This window comes from Anarhichas minor, unplaced genomic scaffold, assembly GCF_050575085.1.
Source record: "Anarhichas minor isolate MPS153535 unplaced genomic scaffold, ASM5057508v1 ptg000015l, whole genome shotgun sequence".
Lineage (NCBI taxonomy): Eukaryota > Metazoa > Chordata > Actinopteri > Perciformes > Anarhichadidae > Anarhichas > Anarhichas minor.
This window is the reverse complement of record NW_027466461.1, coordinates 250,001-270,000: the sequence shown is the minus strand read 5'-3', so window position 1 is coordinate 270,000 and position 20,000 is coordinate 250,001. Positions and strand designations below refer to the sequence as shown.

Here is a 20,000-nt window from a genome sequence, read left to right as displayed (position 1 = left end):
ACCAAAGGGAAAAAATAATAAATGAGAGCTTTCCTCTTTATGATGCTTTTTACGGCCACCTTCCAAATAACCTCACTAAATGTGAATGGACTGAGGAATAAAAATAAAATGCATTCAATCTTAAACCACTTAAAAACAGAAATAATATGTCTACAAGAGACAAGATGGGATGAGAACTACAAAAATCAAGATTTAAAACAGTGGGAGGGTGATGTATATATAAATAATGGGACCAGTAAGTCGTGTGGTGTGGCAGTGTTAATGAAAAAAAATACTTTTAATAATATAAAAGTATTTTATAAAGATGAAGAAGGAAGGATAATAATAATAGATTTTGAGAATAATGGGATTATTTATAGATTAATAAATATATATGCACCAAACAATGAATGCAAAAGAAGAGATTTTTTTAAGGAAATAGGAAATGAATGTAATATAAATACAATAATTATGGGTGACTTTAATGTGGCCTTAGATGAAAAGGATGTATCAAAGAATAACACGTTTAAAAATGATGCAAGTAGAAGGATAATAAAGAAGATAATGATACAAAATAATATGATAGACATATTTAGTGTTTTTAACAGAGGGAAAAATGGCTTCTCAAGGAGGCAAACGGTGAAAGGAAAATTAAAACAATCCCGAATTGAACTTTGCTTGGCAGCTTCAAGTATAGTCAAGCAAGTAACAGACTTTAAATATGAATTCAATACCTGGAGCGACCATGCGTATATGCGACTGTCAGTGGGAAAAATAAAACAAAAAAAGGGAGGAGGCATATGGTGCCTAAACACTAGTATACTAGAGGAACCAGAATTAAAAATAAGATTAGAGAAATTACTAAGAAATGTTGATGGAGATTTAGACTATGTAGATGATGTGTGTGATTTTTGGGAAGACGCAAAGGAAAAAATAAAAAAAATATGTATAAAACACAGCAAAACAAAGAACTGGGAAGAAAAAAAGGAAGAAAGGGATTTAAGTGAACTTCTGCAAAAAGAGGTAACAGAATGTGAAATAAATCCAAATCATAACTGTGAAAGATTTAAAATATATGAAGAAAAATTAAAAGAAATTGAAAGGAAAAGATGCATAGGGGCAATGGTTCGAAGCAGAGCAAAGCATACAATAGAAGGAGAGAGATGTACGGCGTTCTTTCTGGGCTTAGAAAAAATAAATCTAAAAAGAACATATATAGATCAAATTGAAAATACGGAAGGGGAAATGATTGAAGAACAAGAAGAAATAAAGATGGAAATACAAGACTTCTATCAAAAACTATTTTCAAAGGGAAGAAATGATGATGAAGAAGAAAACAATAATGTAATAAATAGCATAAGTGTAAAACTAGAAGAGAATAATAAAAATTGGTGTGACATGCCAATAGCCAGGGAAGAAATAGAGATGGCAATAGAAGGACTAAATAACAATAAAAGTCCGGGGGCGGACGGCCTACCAGCAGAGTTTTATAAACAGTATAAAAAACATATGATACCGATCTTATCCAAACTCTTTCAAATAATGGGAAAAGAACAAAAAACACCGGCCTCTTTCGCTGAGGGAATAATAACAATCATTTTCAAAAACAAGGGGAGTAAGACAAAATTAAGTAACTACAGACCAATCAGTTTATTAAACACAGACTATAAAATATTGACAAAAACACTTGCAAACAGATTAAAACAGGTAATCAGCACATTAATAGGACCAACACAAACATATAGTATACCGGGTAGAGACATAGGAGACTCAATAAACACAGTCAGAGATACAGTTAGAACTATGGGAAAAGAAGGAGGGATAATGCTAGGAGTGGACCTGGAGAAGGCATTCGATAGAGTGAGTCATGATTTTCTTTGGGAAATATTGGGAAAGTTTGGATTTGGTGAAGTATTTATTAATTGGATAAAACTATTATATAAAGGGGCAGAAAGCAAAATCAAATTTAATGGAAGCCTGACAGGAAGTATAAGGGTCGAAAGATCAGTTAGGCAGGGATGCCCGCTGTCGGCTCTACTGTACAGTCTGATAGCGGAGCCAATAGCAAATATGATATTAAATGATAAAACAATAAATGGGATAGTAACACCAACAGGAAATGAAATAAAAATAGTTCAATATGCGGACGACATAAATATATTTGTTAAAACAAAGGAAAATATAGAAAAAATTATTGAGATATTAAATAAATATGAGAAAGCTTCGGGTGCAAAAGTAAATAAAAATAAATCGGAAATAATGTTTTTTAATAGGGATGAGGCACTAAATAATTCCTGGGGTTATAATATAATGAAACAGGAAAGAAAGATCTTAGGAATTTATATAGGAAAGGATGAAAACGAGGCCAGGGACAAGACATGGAGAGAGGTTTTAGGGAAAACAAAAATAACTTTAAATCTATGGTGTGCACGAGGACTCAACGTGAAAGGAAAGGTAATCATAACAAATGTCCTAATACTGTCCAAAATAAATCACATTTTGGGGTCTTGTGAGATGCCAGAGTGGGCTCTAAATTCGCTAAACAGCGTGATTTCCTCATTTCTTTGGAGAGGAAAGGGAAATGCGATAGCTCGCAAGACATTAATTGCTAACAAAAGGGAGGGAGGCTTAAGTCTAATTGATATAAGTGCAAAAAGAGACGCACTGAGGGTGAAATTGATAGGTAGATTTTTAGATCCGGAGAGGCAGCTGCCCTGGAAGGATTACCTGACGGGCCGCCTAGCAGAGTACGGCGAGAGAAGCATGTACAATTTGTGCGCTTTCTCTCCCAGAAATGTCAGGGAGGCCCTGACGGGGTTCTACAGGGAAGTGCTGGAGGCATGGGATAAGATTTTGCCCTACCTCAGACCTGACTGCAATAAAAAGGTGCATGTGATGAGATTACCTTTTCTCTCAACGCCGTTCGTCACGTCGGGGGGAGGCCTCTGGTGAGCTGCCACCTTGGTGAAGCGGGGTTAACCACTATTGGGAAGGTGGTTAATAAAGAGGGGTTTTTCGACATAGAGAAAACGGTGCGAGGCTTAAAAAAAGCTGGGAGAAAATATAAAATCAAACAAATAAAAGAAATGGGAGAAAAAATAAATGAATGCATAACTCAAGAGTGGAGAGAGTTGTGGAGGGAAAATGTTTTGATGCAGGACGAGGCTGTAAATCTCTTTCTGTGCTTTGAGGGTAAAATAACCCCGGTCCCACAAATAAAAACAAAAATAATATATGACATCCTCATTAGAAAAATAATAACAAAACCAGCATCGGAAAAAGTATGGGAAGGAATATTCCCCAAACAACAAATAAAAAGAATATGGAGAAATGCAGATATCCCACTAATCCCACCGGCAATTTTCAACACGGATTTCAAAATAAGGCACAGAAGGATATTTACAAGCATCGTCCTGCATCAAATCCATAAAGAGAAATTTAAGAGGGAATGTGCAATATGTAGAAAAGAAAATGAGAACTTTGAGCACCTAGTGCTGCACTGTCCGGGTCTCCTTCCTTTTAGGGAATATGTGAGAAATCTACTATATAAACACTGTAGAATAAAGGCTGAACTGGACTTAGAATGGGACTGGACCTGGTTGTTTGGCGTGCCCAAAAGAATGAAGGAAGCAGACAGTGTTTTAATCAACACTATGCTGGCCTTTGCAAGACATATAAGCATACTGAGAAGAAACAAGATGCTTTTTGAGGAAAAAGACATGGACTTGGAAATAATATTTGGAGTGTGTGTGAAAGCACACTGCAAATTATTGTATGAACATAAAAAGGACTTTTTCCTGGGGAATTTTACAAAGAAAAACACCATATGTCAGATTACAGAGGACTGCCTTATTTTTGGATTCTGATCTTTGCTTTGTGGGAATTGTGTGTATGGGTACTTTTTGAGTTATTATAAAGTGTTTGAGGATTGGTTAAAGAGGGTTATGTTTTTGTTTGGATGGGGGATTCTGTTATAACAGAGTTTTCTCTTTCGTAATTACGAGTAAATTGTGAAAATATTGATTTTTATTGTTGGGTGGTTTGTTTTGAGGTATCTTGTCTGTTTGTTTTTGCTGTTGTTGTGTTTCTGCCAAGTAGATCTTTATTTTATTTTTTTTATTTTATTTATGGGGTTCAATTTAATTTTTTATGATTTTTTGGTTTTCGCTAGTCTTAGTGTTTGGTATACTGAAAGCACTTAATGTGTGTTTTTGTTGTAAATATTATGGATATTGAAAAGAATATTTTGTGAAATTGTTATTTTTTGATAATAAAAAGATTTAAAAAAAAATCTCTTCCTAGAGCCAGAGTGCATTGTGGGTCACACAGCTCCAGGTGTTCCTCAGACGAGGCATACTTGTTTTTCTGCTCCGGCTTTTCTCTCTACTTTACTCGTTTTCTTACATGCCCTGAGTGTTTTTTTTGTCAATTGTTTGATTTGTTCGTTCCAGTACCCCCGACAGTGTTTCACTGTTCGGGGGGAAGTGTCTAATTCCGTCGTTTTGTCGTGGTTTTCCCTCTTTTTACAATTGTTTGTAGAAGAGCATTTTTTTCCCCCTCCCCCCATGATGATTGCCTCACCTGTGTACCAAACCCTGCATGGAACAACGACAATGAACACGGACACCCCTGGTATGATTGACAAAGACGGTACGACCCTGCATGGCCTAATGACAACCCAAACGGATACCCCCTTACCGATGGCGAAAGATGGCGTGACACGGATTGGATTACCGACTACGAGTAAAGAGATGCCCACACGGGCGATAGAGAGAAGAGAGGCCCCGGCTGAAGCTGTGGTGAATAACCTGGTGGTTGCTGTGAGGAACGAGCAGGAAAATGCAGCAAGGAAAGCTGCGGAGAAGGTGAGGAGTACGAGTGATTTAAAAGAGACTGACAGTAAATGTGGAGCTGGAGGGAGGAGACAATATGACTGCTATGGGTCTGATCACACAGACCCAGAAACAGTGCGGGGCTCTAATGGCGTGCAGAGCTGTCTCACCAAGGAAGTACGAACTGACTATGGCTGATTTTGCGGCAAAAGACAAATTAATGGAGGGCTTCAGGGTGGGAGACACGCGGGTACATGCAAGCGAACTGATGAACAATGAGCTGGTGGTGTCTTTCCTGAACTTGCCTTTTTATATAACGGACGAAAGTATCCTGGCTAAATTGGCCAGCTGGGGGGTAACGGCAATTTCTGCCATACGGAGGAGAGTGTGGCCCGGCTCACGTGTGACGGACGGTACTAGATACCTGAGAGTGAGGTTTACAGAGCGCGTGCAGTCCCTGCCCTATTCCACAAAATTCGAGACTGCAGTGGGATCAGAGTATTTCAGGGTACTGCATGATGGGCAGGCTAAGATATGTAGGGGCTGCATGCAGCTGGGCCACATTCTAAGAGAATGCCCGGAGTTTCGGTGCCACAAGTGTGGCGAACAAGGGCACATTGCCAGAGAGTGTGCATCAAAGGGGAAGAAATGCAAACGATGTAACAAAATACCTGAACTCTGTATGTGTGTGGGGGAGCTGGTGACAGAGGAGGCAAAGGGGACGGAGGAGGAGGAGCTGATTGACCTGAACAGCTCTGCAGATTCCTCCGGCCCCGGGGGAGAAGACGAGGAGCAGGCCCAGATGGATGAGGAGGAGGCGGGGACCAGCTGCAACGTACAGCCGGTGCCGGAGATAGACCTGCTGACAAGGGGGGAGCTGACGGGCCCTAGTACCGGGCTGACACCTGGGCAGGTGGGCAGAGCAGCCGTGGAGCCAGGGACGGTGGCGAGGTCAGGGGCAGACCTGGTGGAGGAGACTGAAGGAGTGGAGAGGACGGCGGCGACGACAGCGATGCCAAACCGTGAGAGTGTCGAGGCAGGCGTGACGGAGATGGGCGCAGAAGGAGCAGTGCTGGAGCCAGTGGCCGCAGCCGTGCAGACAATGATGCTGGAAGCGCTGACGACAACAACGACGCAGACGAAGCAGAGGGGCCGGCTGCAGTCCGCATCGCGGCCGAACAACCGGGTCCTGACGGCGATGGAGGAGAGCCAGAGACTGGGCACCACGGCAAAGGGCAAGCGAGTGTCGAGGGTGGCGGGCTCGGCGGCCATGACCTGAGAGAGGATGGCAGTAATAAGGGAGCACGGAGTTCCTCTGGAGACGGTCAGCACGAGCAGAAGAGGAGGGGGGGATATTGATGTGGGCTAAAATATTCCCTGTCTGCACTTGCGTGACTGCTCTCATGGCGCTATCCTCCCTCTCTCTAGTCTCGCTTAATGTTAATGGGTGCAGGAGCCAGGACAAAATAGAGGCAGTGCTAGCAAAATGTAAGTCCTCAGACATTGTATGTTTGCAAGAAACTGGCTGGGACACGGAAGTGCTTAAGAGAGTTAAAAAACTGTGGAGAGGGGAGATATACTCCCAGGTGAGAACTGGGAGAGCGTGCGGGGTGGCAGTATTAATGAGTGCGAGGCTAAAAGGATTTCACAAGGCTATTTACAACGCACCTGATGGAAGGTGCATTGGCATTGAAGTGCTCTACAAAACCGAGCTGATAAGGGTTTTTAATATACACGCGCCAAACATTGAGGAGGAGAGGAGGGGGTTCTTTAAAACACTGAATAAGTGGGTGACAAATAAAACTGTGGTGCTGGGAGATTTCAACATCACGCTCACCAGCAGTGACAACTCACACGATAAATTCAGGTGCGACACGAGCAGAAATGCTCTGAAAGAACTAATGACTCTGAAGAACTTAGTAGATGTTTGGCGCGTTTTTAATCCCGGTGTAAGAGCCTATTCGCGGCGGCAGGTGGTCTTGGGGGTACTGAAACAGTCCCGAATAGACTTGATCCTGGCAGCTGCAGGGATGATTAAGGAGGTGGAAAATATAAAATACACCTTCAACGCATGGAGCGATCATGCGTTGCTGGAAGTGAACTTGGGGACTGTAAAGGGGAAGAAAGGCAGGGGAACTTGGTGCCTGAACAACAGCCTTTTAGAGGATAAAATATATCGGAATAAAATGACAAAAATTATAAAACAGTGTGCACAGGATATCCAGGTTGTGGAGGATAAACTGATATATTGGGAGGATATAAAAATAAAAATGAAAAAATGTACTATAAGATACAGTAGGGAAAAAAGAGGGGAGGAAAAACGTGAAGAGAACAGTACGAATGCACTGTTAAATATTGAAATTGGAGAAATGGAAAAGAATAAGACGCACGGTAGTGAAAACTATGAGGTTTTAAAAAATATGTTAGCAGGTTTTGAAACAAAGCGGTGCAAAGGTGCTGCAATTAGGAGCCGCGCACAATACTTACTGGAGGGTGAGAGGAGCACTGCATTCTTCCTGGGGCTGGAGAGAGTGGCTCAGGAAAACCAGCATATTGCGGAACTGAAAAGAGAGGATGGTAAGCTGGTGAGTGGGAGCAGTGAATTGTTAACTGTGGCGCATGGTTTTTATAGCACTTTGTACAAAAAACAGAACCCTGGGAAGGTGCAGATCGAAATTATGACCAGCCAAATTAAAAAACAGATTAGCGTTGCTGAGAAGCAAGCGTGTGAGCTCCCACTCACTGAGCAAGAGATCATAGTGGCAATAAAAAGCTTGAAAAACAACAAGAGCCCAGGTGCGGACGGACTCACAGCGGAGTTCTATGCGGGTTTTTCGGAGCTACTCTCTCCAATCTTATTACAAGTCTTTGAGGACATGGCCGGGAAGGATGCAGTCTCCGATCACTTTTCGGAGGGAGTAATCACCCTGATTTTTTTAAAAAAAGGGGCAAAGGAGAGTCTGGGGAACTATAGACCGATCAGCCTGTTGAACCTGGACTACAAAGTCCTAGCTAAAGTCCTGGCCAGCAGGCTGAAAGGGGTGTTAAATAAAATTGTGTCAACAACACAGGTGTATAGTATACCGGGTAGGGATATAAACGATAACATAATAGCAGTAAAAAACCTAGTAAATAAAATGAATAAAGAGGGTGGGATTTTGTTAGGGATTGATTTAGAAAAAGCATTTGACCGGGTGGAGCATAGTTTTTTGTGGGAGGTATTACATAGATTTGGGTTTGGGGATAATTTTATAAACTGGATTAAACTTATGTACAAACAGGCTAAGAGTAGGATAAAAATAAACGGGTACTTAACTGAATGGGTAAATTTGGAAAAATCAATTAGACAGGGGTGCCCCCTGTCGGCAATGTTATATAGCCTAGTGGCAGAGCCACTAGCACTCAGCATCACCACGGATGCTGAGATTGTGGGTGTTGAAACTGAGAGAAAGAATGAAGTAAAAATAATTCCTCCCCTCCAATCAAAAGTACAAACCACTTGATATTCTTTTCAACAAAACAATCAGGGGAGAGCGCGAACGCAGTCCCCCACTACCAGAAATTATGCAGTCGAGATTCCCACATTTGGGGAATTCGCAGTGGTCAGAACAACCGGAGTGCAATGGCTGGGCCTCGCCCTGGGTGAACCACCTTCTTGATCATGGTATCTCCCCTGCCAGGTAAGTATGAGTTGGAAGAGACAGAGACAGGGGCGGCATTCCCAGATGCAGTACTCCGGATGACGGTTCCCAGATGGCATAATCCCAGAGTGCATTCCTTTAGCATTAAGCTTAGGCTGGGAGCACAGCGATGTTCCACGAGGGGCGTCAGTAAGGAATAAACAAGGCCTTTGTTTGACACAAGCCCCAGCCTTGAAGACAGACAGCGAATGAGATCCTCGTCGTTCATTAAAGTGTGAAGCTAATCAACAGACTGATCCATTTGGATTGGTGTTTGGTTGTCCACAAGGCATTTGAGGAGTGCACCGTTCCCGGCAATGCTGCAATACCGGGTCAATGCGTGGAGTGAACGGAGCAAGCCCCTTTTTCATCTCCCGATGCTAAAAATCTGCTTAATACGTTATCCTCATATAGAGGACATATCAGATATTAAACTGATAAGAACAGATACTACACTTGATCTTAGCCAAGTAGGAGTGAAGGTGTCACGAGTGCAGAATCTCCCTGTCTGTACATGCTGTGGCCAACCGACCCAGGGACATAAAAAGTATAAAAGAAAGGCTTTCTGCCCTGTAAAGATGATGTCAACATCAAAAGGTCTGGACAACACAGTGTACGACAGCTACGAACACTTCACTTCTGTTGTGGACAAGGTGGAGTGATGAGCTGTAGACACCCTGTATATATCTGTAAATACTCTTGCATTGTAAATAGTTTAGATCTTCATGTAAATACTCGTGCACATTGTAAATAGTTTAGATCTTCATGTACATACTCGTGCACATTGTAAATAGTTTAGATCTTCATGTACATACTCGTGCACATTGTAAATAGTTTAGATCTTCATGTACATACTCGTGCACATTGTAAATAGTTTAGATCTTCATGTACATACTCATGCACATTGTAAATAGTTTAGATCTTCATGTACATATTGTAGTCTTCTATTTTATGACTGCACTGTTTTTTCTGATTGTTCTCTATTTCATGCACCGTATTCAATAAAGTGTTAAGTGTTACAGTAACATCGAGTTGTGGAATATCAATTAATGAATGCAAGAACAGGGGTGCGTTTGTTTTCATCAACAACAGGGACACGGATATATAGAGTTCCAGATTACTTACATGTCAGAGCACATGCCTATATTACAATGATATCAGATCATTTTGCAATAGAAACATTAAACAGCCTCAGAAAATATAAAACTACTTCTAATTAGCCTCCCAGGTGTCATAAGGGAATTTAAAAAGACAGAAGCGACAAAAGTAAACAAACAGCATTCTCTCACATGTATCACTTTGATTTGGAATAAGATGCATTTTATTGAAAAAAGACCTGAATAAATGACATGAATTATGTAGCATTATGTAGACACAAATGTACTTGAGATTCTCTATTTATAGCATCATTCTATTATAGCTTCAACAGGTATCACAATAAATAGCTAATTACAATCTGAAATGGACAATTTTACACACATGGAATCAATCCAGATGATGACAACAGTGTCTGCAACATCTACTTTGAAAGGAGGTGAGGCGTGTTCTAGACTCCTCCTGTGGACTCCTTCATATTCCACATGTGGGAATCTTGTGTGCATATTTTTCTCTCCTGTAAACACAAAGAAAGTCTTAAAGATCTTTACTATGAAGGGACACATCTAGCAGCTGGTGGACCAATGTGCAGATTTCTGTTTCCAGATCTTGTGTATTGTGGTACATGTATGACAATAATCATGAAAGAAGTCATTGTGATACACAAACTAACATGTGCTTGGAGTAAATAGTGGTACATGATTCTGCTGCTGATACCACAGTTTGACAACATCAGGGAGCAAATATCCATTCTACATTTATTGATGCCACCAATATAAATTGACCACTTGATGGCGACATTAGACATTCTTCAATTAACGCAGACTTTACGCAGGCTTTGACCACTGGGGGCGCAAATGTTTCACTTTCGCACAGTAGACTGTCGGCCAATAACGTTTCGGGAGATTGCACTACGGTACAGCTCATCCCCATGTACAGAGCTCGAGTCTACAGTCGTGCAATGTCTACAGTTACTGTAGACATTTAAGCGTCCTCATTGGTCAGTTTGACTGTGGACTACCAATTGGATCGGAGGAACCGACTGCAGACCACCAATCACAAGTTGACCTGCAAATCTTGAATACATCAAGTTCGAGTTGCGAATCTACCCACAGCGTTGACCCTGCAGTAATTCTAGTAATACTGAAATATTTTTGTCTTTATAATTATTTATACAGAACACTGTTTATACTGCCCAATTGTCTTTTGGTCGTTTGGAAAAAACTGGACGTAGTGTTAACGTTAGCTAGCTAGCTAAGACTTTGCCGCTAGTTCACGGTTAGCAGCTCTCAATAACATCTCTTCGAAATTGTATTACTGTCAATATCCATTTTATCTTGCGTTAACCTTTAAATACTCTTCAAATCCGAACACAACACAACAGCAAGTGTTCGGAGTGTCCGGCCGGGTCAGGTAACGTTACGTGTTCAGCTAAGGCTTTACGGTCGACATCTCTCAGCTAGACTTCTTTGAAACTATAATGCATTTGTTATAACGTTACTGAAAATGTTTTGTCAATATGCATTTTATCTTGTGTTAACCCGTTAACCCTTGCATACGGTTCAAATCCTGATGCTCGAGTACGGGCCGGGGCCGGTAAGATAACGTTAACGTTATCTAGCGTCTCTAAATATAACCTCTTAAATCAGTATTACGAATGCCAAATATTCTTTGCATCCAAAAACAGTCCCTCATTAATCAATAGATAACCAACTATTAGCCAGTGTTCCAGAGACAGTATTTTTGAGGGTTTAAATTCGTTCTTTTAATAATTTACGTGCTGTCATAAACACCTGCTTGCTCAGGTGTTTATTATCCATCTAACGTTATATTATTAAAGACAAGAGAATGTATGAACTACAAAGACTTCTGTCAGCGTGTTTTTTGTCTCCGTTGCTGTGGTTATGACGGGAATATGGAATAATAGAAGATCCATATTTCTGATGTCTTACTCTTAGTTTTGCCATGAGTAAGAACATGAAACTTATCCAAAGGGAAGCTGAACAGTTGATCAAATATCAGAGGAATCAGTCAGTGTTGTAGGCTCAGGAGTTATGAGATATGATATATGAGTTAACGTTATAAGAACTCTCCCTCAGAGATCTCTAATCTAATCTGTAATCAGGGATGTAATCAGCAGTTGTCATCCTGCTCTGACACTTCCTCCTCTTCCTCCCTGGGTGTTAAAAGGATATCAATGGCCTGTTGTACGTTCATTGTTATATTAGTAATGTATTATTATAATATAACAATATCTAATATTATAATAATAATATTTTGTTGTTGTGGTTTTACTCTACAAGTGTATTTCAGCTACATTTGAACTTACCGCCTTTATATGTCAACTTTTCAACAGGAGGATGCCTGCAGTCCAAACCCCCTTCCTGGCTTCGAAAGGTTGGAAAAGTTCGGCTCTGCTCTGCTGGAGGTTAGCCTGACAGAGGACAAGCTGACTCTCACCACTGAGCAGAGGAACACGGTCCTTGAAGCCTGGAATGCAGTGGAGGAGCACGACAAGCAGCCGCAGCAGTTCAACCAGCTAAACAAGGCCTTTGTTTGACACAAGCCCCAGCCTTGAAGACAGACAGCGAATGAGATCCTCCTCGTTCATTAAAGTGTGAAGCTAATCAACAGACTGATCCATTTGTGGTGCCCAGGCATCCACAGACATTATGGACGAGTTTCCTGTCCTCACTTCCGATCCTGCTCCTTCCAAATCAAAGCAAGGGGCACGGAAAGGGTCGCAGGCATTCAGAACAGGACTCTCGACAGAGCTTGGAGAGAGTGGGGAGGGGGTACGGAGCAAAAAGTCAAAGGGGGGACAGACCAACAAGGGTGGGATTGAGGGGGGGAGGGGGAACAGGTCAGCATAAGAGAGCCGCTGATAAAGTGGAGGAAGGAGGGGCCCAGGAGCAGAAGGATGGGGATACGGGTCAAGAGGTGGGAGGGGAGATGGGTGAGCAGTCAAGATGCACAATGTTTTTTTTTAAGGTTCTCACTATAAACGCAAGGGGAATGAGGGATCCAGTTAAAAGAAGGGTTGTTTTTAAATTTGTGGAGTCGCACCAGGTTGCCTTTTGTTTTTTGCAGGAGGTACATTTATGGGATGGGGGGGACGTGGGGATTTTTTCGAGGGAGTGGACAAAAGGGGACTCAGTTTGGAGCGTAGGGGGGGTCCACTCTACTGGGGTTGGGATTTTATTTGGGTTTCAAGAGATCAAGGTGGAGTCTTCCTTTGTTATTGTCCAGGGGAGGATAATGGGCGCAGATATCACATGGGGGACAGTCAAGTTTAGGGTTATTGTGGTCTATGGAGCACAAACTCCAACAGAAAGGCAAGAGATGGCTGGTCAATTGGAGGGCCACCAGTAGGCAGGTAGTGATAGGGGGTGATTTTAATGTTGAGTTGGGCAAGGGGGGAGATACCAGCGATGGGTTTATTTCCAACCTCATAGCTAAACATGGCCTGGTAGATGGGGCGAGGGAGGTCAGGCCACAGGTAACAGGTCCCACATGGCGCAACTCTAGGGGCATCGTTAAATGTGTGGATTATGTTTTTCTTTCCAAGTCTTTCAGGCTATTGGCAGGCAGACTGCTCCCTGTGTTCTTCTCAGATCATGACAGGCTGCTATTGGAAGTGCACTCAGATGTGCCAGTGTTTGGAACTGGGTACTGGTGCCTTAACGTCAGCATCCTGGAGGAGGAGGTTTTCAACCAACATTTCCGTTCATTTTTCAAAGGCCTGGAAGGACTAAGGTCATTGTGTTCCGGAGCAATTGAGTGGTGGGAGGTTGCTAAAAAGCGGATACAATTTTTTTGTTTAAAGTATTGTAAAAGGAAGGCGAGTATGGCGAGGAGGGAGGTGTTTCGCCTTCAGCACCTTCTCGAACGCGAGTACGCCGGGGGAAACTGGGGCGGCATTATAAATCAGCAGGCTTGTGACTCCCTTAAAGCACAGCTTAGGGACGTATATGAGGGTAAGGCCAGGGCATACCTGTTGCGATCACGTGAAACATTCCGTGAGGAGTTCGAGACGTGTTCCGCTGCTTTCTTCAGCTCAGTACGGGCTGATAGGGCAAAACAGGTAGTGACCGGGTTAATGGACAAGCAGGGCAGGGTGGTGTCAGAAGGGGTAGAGATGGTGCAGGCTGCCACGGACTACTATCGCACAAGGTTTAGGGAGAAAGACATAGAGGTAGGAGGAGGGGAGGTATTCCTGGATTTTCTGACCCAGCGGGTGCCGAAGGATATAGTACAGGCTTTGGAGGCCCCGCTCACCCTAATAGAGATTAGGGTGAGCCCTCCAGAGAATGAAGAGGCGGAAGGTGCCTGGCATCGATGGGCTCCCAGCAGAGTTTTATCTCAAGTTTTGGGATGTACTTGGGCCGGTAGTGTTGGAGGTGTTGTCCGCAATACTCCGCACAGGTACAATGGGAGGGTCTGCGGCCACCGGAGTTATCTCCCTTCTTTATAAGAAGGGGGATCGTGCCGACCTAGGGAACTGGCGACCACTGACCATGCTGTGTGTTGACTACAAACTCCTGGCAAAGGTCCTAGCGGATCGTCTAGGCATAGCACTTCCTCATGTGGTCCATGTGGACCAAACATGTGGGGTAGCGGGGCGCTCAGTGAGATGGAATCTACAGCTCATTCGGGTCGCTGTCGCGTGGGCAGAAAAAACCGGCACCTGCCACTGATGGTGGTTGGTCTCGACCAGGCAAAAGCTTTTGACAGGGTTCATTGGGGTTTTATGTTTAGACTTTTGCAGAGGTTAGGCTTCAGTCAGGCTTTTATGGGATGGTTACGCATATTGTACACAGGTGTAGGGAGCATGGTTTCAGTTAATGGCCACCTAGGAGACATTTTTAGTTTGCACTCAGGGGTAAGACAGGGGTGTCCGCTTTCACCACTGCTTTACATCCTTTACATGGAGCCCCTGGCGGCAGCCATTCGAGCTGATCCGGGTGTGAGAGGTTTCCTGCTACCTGGCAGTGGGGGCTTACGAGTTAAACTGTCTCAGTACGCAGATGACACCACACTGCTGCTGGACACCAACACATGCCTTCTTCGAGCCTTGGAGATTTTCCAGAGCTTTGGTAAGGTGGCTAGTGCTAAACTTAATTGTGCCAAGTCTTCTGTGAAGTTCTTTGGGCGCTGGAAAGAAAGGACGGAGGTACCAGGGGGGCTGACGCTCTGCACGGGACCGCTGAAGGTACTAGGGGTCAGCTTTGAGACAGCCCATAGTGCCACGGCCAACTGGACTAGGCGCTTTATGGCAGTCCAGAAGAAGCTTGCTCTCTGGAAGAGCAGGGGCCTGACTTTGATAGGGAAAGTACTGGTTCTGAAGGTAGATATTATGCCATCTCTTGTGTACTTGGCATACATATACCCAATGCCAATCAGTATGAGGAGACCTATTATGCGCCTCGTGTTCACTTTCCTGTGGGGAGGGAGATATGAGTATGTGGCGAGGGCCCGCATGCTGGCAGGGATTGAAGCAGGGGGAAGAGATGTCCCACACCTCCCGTTGAAGCTAGACTGCATATTTGTTTCTTTTTTGTGGAGGGAGATGTCAACTCCAGTCGTACACCCATCAGGACACTTCCTGCGGCTCTATTTTTCCTATCAGGCCAGGCCAGGCTTGTTGGTCTGGAACAATTTAGGGCCCCGGGTGGAGCAACAGCCATGGCATTACCAGTACGCAGCCAGGTGGCTGCGGGCCCATCCCGAGGCCTCAGAAACCAGTGTCAGACTGAACCACAAATTCCTTTATAAAGTTGTCAGACAGAGAGTGATCGCAACTGCAGTGGTTGGGATCCCGAAGAGTATTTGGAAGGGGATACAGCCACGGGGGCTGGACAATGGTCTCAAAGATCTCAATTGGCTATGCCTTCACAAATGTCTGCCAGTGCGAGATGTAATGTACCAGCATAGTTTAACAAGATCCCCTGTGTGCCCGAGGGAAGGCTGTATGGGGGAAGAAACTGTCAGGCATGTCATGTAGGACTGTCCCTTTGCTAGTATTGTGTGGAGTAGAGCAGCGACATGGCTGGGGAGGTTAGACCCTGGGTTTAAATTGACATGGACTAGGGTGGTAGAAGGGGGAGGTTTGGGGAGTAAACATTTCCTTACGTGGCTAATTATAAGCCTGGTTAAGAGGAGTTTGTGGGTGGCTAGGCAAGACCTGGTGGGAAAAAACAGGGAAAGTTGCTTGGAGGGGGTGTTAAAGAGAGTGGAATTAAATATAAAGGGGAGGATTGAACGGGACATCAGGAAGTGGGGGAAGCATGCTGCCTTGGAAAGGTGGAAAGGAGGTTTTGGGTGGGGATGGTAAATCCTGAAGACATTGCATAAGTGTATTTTGTGTTTTTTTTGTGTATTGACAAATGCTGGTTACTGACATGCAACTGTGAAATAGAATTAAGTTGCATGATGCAAAACATGTGAAGTTTGTATGTTTGAAATTGTATGATTTGTGTACAGAATTTTGATAATAAAAAAATTAAAAAAATCTGTTCTTATCAGTTTAATATCTGATATGTCCTCTATGAGGATAACGTATTAAGCAGATTTTTAGCAGCCTACAGAAGTGCTTAAGGACAGCAATCTACTGATTGTCTGCCAGGAGTGTAGGCTATTACACGGACCTTAAAAGGTCCCCCCGCCCTCCTCAGTCTCATTACATTTTTTATTTTTTCAAATACAACACAACCCTCCCCACTCTCCCCTCCCTCCACAGACATCCCCAAGTGTCGTCAGGCCCGCCTCGCGGAGGGCCTTAGACACCATGGGTCTGCCGTTGTGAGGGAAGAAAGGGGAGTTTAAAAGAGGTAACCGCATCAAATGTCCTTTATGTTGTACGTCAGGTCTGAGGTGGGGCAGAAACTTGTCCAAGCCTCCAGCACTTCGCGAAAGAGCCCGGGCCAGTCTCCTGAAATATTTCCGGAAGAGAGGGCGTACAGCTTGTACAACCCTCTCTCACCGTAGTCTGCCAGGAGTCCGGTCAAGGCATCCTTCCACGGGTGCTGCCTCTTCTCATCCAAAAAACGCCCTATACGTTTTACCCTAAGCGCGTCTCTTTTGGCACTTATGTCAATCAAATCTAAACCCCCCTCCCTCTTCTTAGCGATTAACGTCCTACGAGCGATCATATTACCCTTCCCTTTCCACACAAACAGGGATATGATGCTAGTCAAAGCATTCAAAGCCCAATCCGGCAGCTCGCAGGATCCCAAAATATGATTGATTTTGGACAGAACCAGAGCATTTGATACAATTACCTTTCCTCTTATGGTAAGCCCGCGGGCTTGCCATATGTTCTTTACTTTTTTTATTACACACGACCAATTCCTGTCCCTAGCTTTTACTCTATCCTTCCCTATCCAAACACCTAGTATTTTGCGTTCTTCAGTTATTTCGTTAAAACCCCATTTCCCTGTGTCGATATCATTTTCCATGAACACCATTATTTCAGACTTCGACATGTTTACTTTTGCCCCAGACGCACACTCGTAATTTTTTATATTTTCCATCGTTTTCTTCAGGTGCGAACTGTTCTTTAAAAACACGTTTATGTCGTCTGCATATTGCATTATTTTCACTTCGTTCCCACCCACTGTTTTAATCCCCTCTATCTCAGCGTCATTTGTAATACTGAGCGCTAACGGCTCTGCCACCAAGCTGTAGAGCATTGCCGACAGAGGACACCCTTGTCTAATTGATCTACCCAAATCCACCCGGTCAGTTAAATACCCGTTTATTTTGATTTTACTTTTTGCATTCTTGTACAATAATTTAATCATGTTTACATATTTTTCCCCAAAGCCATATTTAAACAAAACCTCCCACAAAAAATTATGCTCCACCCTGTCAAACTCCTCCAAATTAATCCCTAGTAATACCCCACCCTCTTTATTCATTTTATTTATCAAATCTTTGACAGCTAAGATATTATCATTGATATCCCTTCCCGGGATGCTATATGCTTGTGTTTCGGACACTATAGTTGCAATCACCTCCTTCAACCTCCCAGCCAGGACCTTAGCCATCATTTTGTAGTCCATATTGAGTAAGCTAATTGGCCTATAGTTTTCTATTTTGTCCCTCGTCCCTTTTTTCTTGAAGATTAAAGTGATCACCCCGTCAGAAAAATGATCGGAGACTGCATTCTTCTGGGTCATATCCTGAAACACATGCATCAGGATAGGAGAGAGTAGCTCAGGAAACCCACCATAAAACTCTGCAGTCAGCCCATCAGCGCCCGGACTTTTATTACTTTTGAAACTCTTTATTGCTGTATCTATTTCCCGATCTGTGATTTGAAATTCACAGAATTGTTTATCTGAACTACTTATTTGTTTTTTAATTTGACTAATCATAAGTTCCAACTGTTTTTTATTAGGTTTTTGTCTTTTGTACAACTAACTATAAAAATCTCTCACTGTCGTCAGTAATTCTTTGTTTCCACTCACAATCTCCCCATTCACGCCTGTCAGTTTTTCGATGTATTGGCTTTCCTGAACTACTCTCTCCATACCCAAGAAGAATGCAGTACTCCTCTCGCCTTCCAATAAATACTGGGCACGGCATCTCACAGCCGCACCTTTGCACCGTTTAATTTCTAATGCGTCCAACTTGCTTTTGTAGATTTCGTAACTTTCGCTACTATGTGTACTGTCGTTTTCAATTTTTTCAATTTCTTTATTCTGAAGCTCATTTATAATGTTTTTCTCCCTTTTTTCCTCCCACTTTTTCTCTTTACTATACTTTATAGTCATTTTTTAAATTCTTGCTTTTACATCCTCCCAGTAATCCATTTTGCCATCCACAAACTGTATGTCCTGGATACACTGAGAGAGGATCTTACCAATTTTGATTTTATGTTTTGTCACTCAAAATACTATTATTTAAGCACCATGTACCCCTACCCTTTCTACTTACACCAGTACCCAAATTACATTCCACCTAGGCATGATCACTCCAATTATTAAAGGTGTATTTTAAATTGGACGCCTCCCTAATCAGCCCCGAGGCTACTGGCGCTAGGTCGATACAAGTTTGTTTAAGGAGCCCCAGGACTACCTGTCTTCTCGAGTACGCTCTTACTCCAGAGTTAACAACGCGCCAAATGTCCACCAGATTTTTGACAGTCATTAAATCTTTCAGAGCCGTTCTACTAGTATCGCACTTTAGCTTGTCTTGGGAATTGTCACTACTACTCAGCGTGATGTTAAAATCCCCTATTAATACCGTTCTGTTATTTACCCATTTATTTAGACTTTTAAAAAACACCCTTCTCTCTTCCTCAATGTTCAGAGCGTGAACATTAATAACTCTCATCAGTTCATTTTTGTACAGTATTTCAAATACCATACATTTCCCATCTTCAGCACTGTAAATGCACTTGTTTTTACCACTCAGTTTTTCATTTAACAGCACAGCCACTCTACGTACCCTCCCAGTTCCCACCTGGGAATAAACCTCACCCCTCCACAGTTTTTTAACTTGGTTCAGAGTTGATACATCCCAGCCTGTTTCTTTCAAGCAGAGTATATCGCAATGTTTATATTTGTCCAGGACTGCTTGTATCTTGGCTGGATTTTTAAAACCATTTGTGTTAAATGACACAAGGGTGAGAGAGTCCAGAGCCATAGAAGTAGCTAGCAAAGTCATGACAATAGCTGTAAGCATATTTATTCTGGAATCACTTTTTCAGCCCTCTCCTCTTTTTCCCCGTAGCCCTTGCAGGCCCACCAGGCCTTTTTCTTGCTTCCTGCTGTACTTGTATCTCCATATCGTAGTCTGAAGGTAGGTCTGACAGCAACAGAGGAGAGCAACTCACCCCGCCTCTGAAGGCATCGTTAACATCCATCGAGGACCCGTTCTCCACCGGACCCTCTGATCTCGCCTGCACATCAGCCACCAGCTCTTCGTCAGTTTGCGTCTCTGGCCCCGTCTCTGCACCCACCGCCCTCTCGCCACTGGCTCGGGGGATGGCTCCTTCCGTTGCCGCTCCTGCTGGTGGAATCTCCAGCCGCACCGCAGCCCCAGATGTCGTCGCCGGCGTCAGCCTCTTCCCCGAGGGCAGCCTCGCCACCCGGACCTTGCCCGGCTTGGCCAGGTTCTGCCCCTTCAGCCCTGCGCTGACTTGTGGCTCATCCACCCCCGAATCAAGCTGACTGGGTGCAGTCACTGGCACCACCTCTGCTTCTGCTGCTGTTGTCACTGGCACCGCTGTTGCTGTTGCTGTCGCTGGCACCGCTGCTGCTGTTGCTGCTGCTGTTGTCGCTGGCACCGCTGCTGCTACTGCTGCTGCTACTGCTGACACTGGCACCGCCTCACCCTCTTCCTCCTGCTCCTCGCTGCTCATCTCCTCCTCAGCCTCGGTCTCGAAACTTGAGGAGTCGTCGGCACT

At 43.7% G+C, this 20,000-nt stretch overlaps 2 non-coding genes across 2 annotated transcripts; both read right to left on the bottom strand.

Moving 5' to 3' along the window:
* Positions 1-8,335: 8,335 nt before the first annotated feature.
* On the bottom strand, positions 8,336-8,499 carry LOC142950382 (U1 spliceosomal RNA). Its single transcript, XR_012954285.1, has one exon. It is a non-coding gene; the product is annotated as a U1 spliceosomal RNA (small nuclear RNA).
* A 287-nt stretch (positions 8,500-8,786) lies between these two features.
* LOC142950501 (U2 spliceosomal RNA) lies at positions 8,787-8,977 on the bottom strand. Its single transcript, XR_012954398.1, has one exon. It is a non-coding gene; the product is annotated as a U2 spliceosomal RNA (small nuclear RNA).
* Between the last annotated feature and the right edge of the window lie 11,023 nt (positions 8,978-20,000).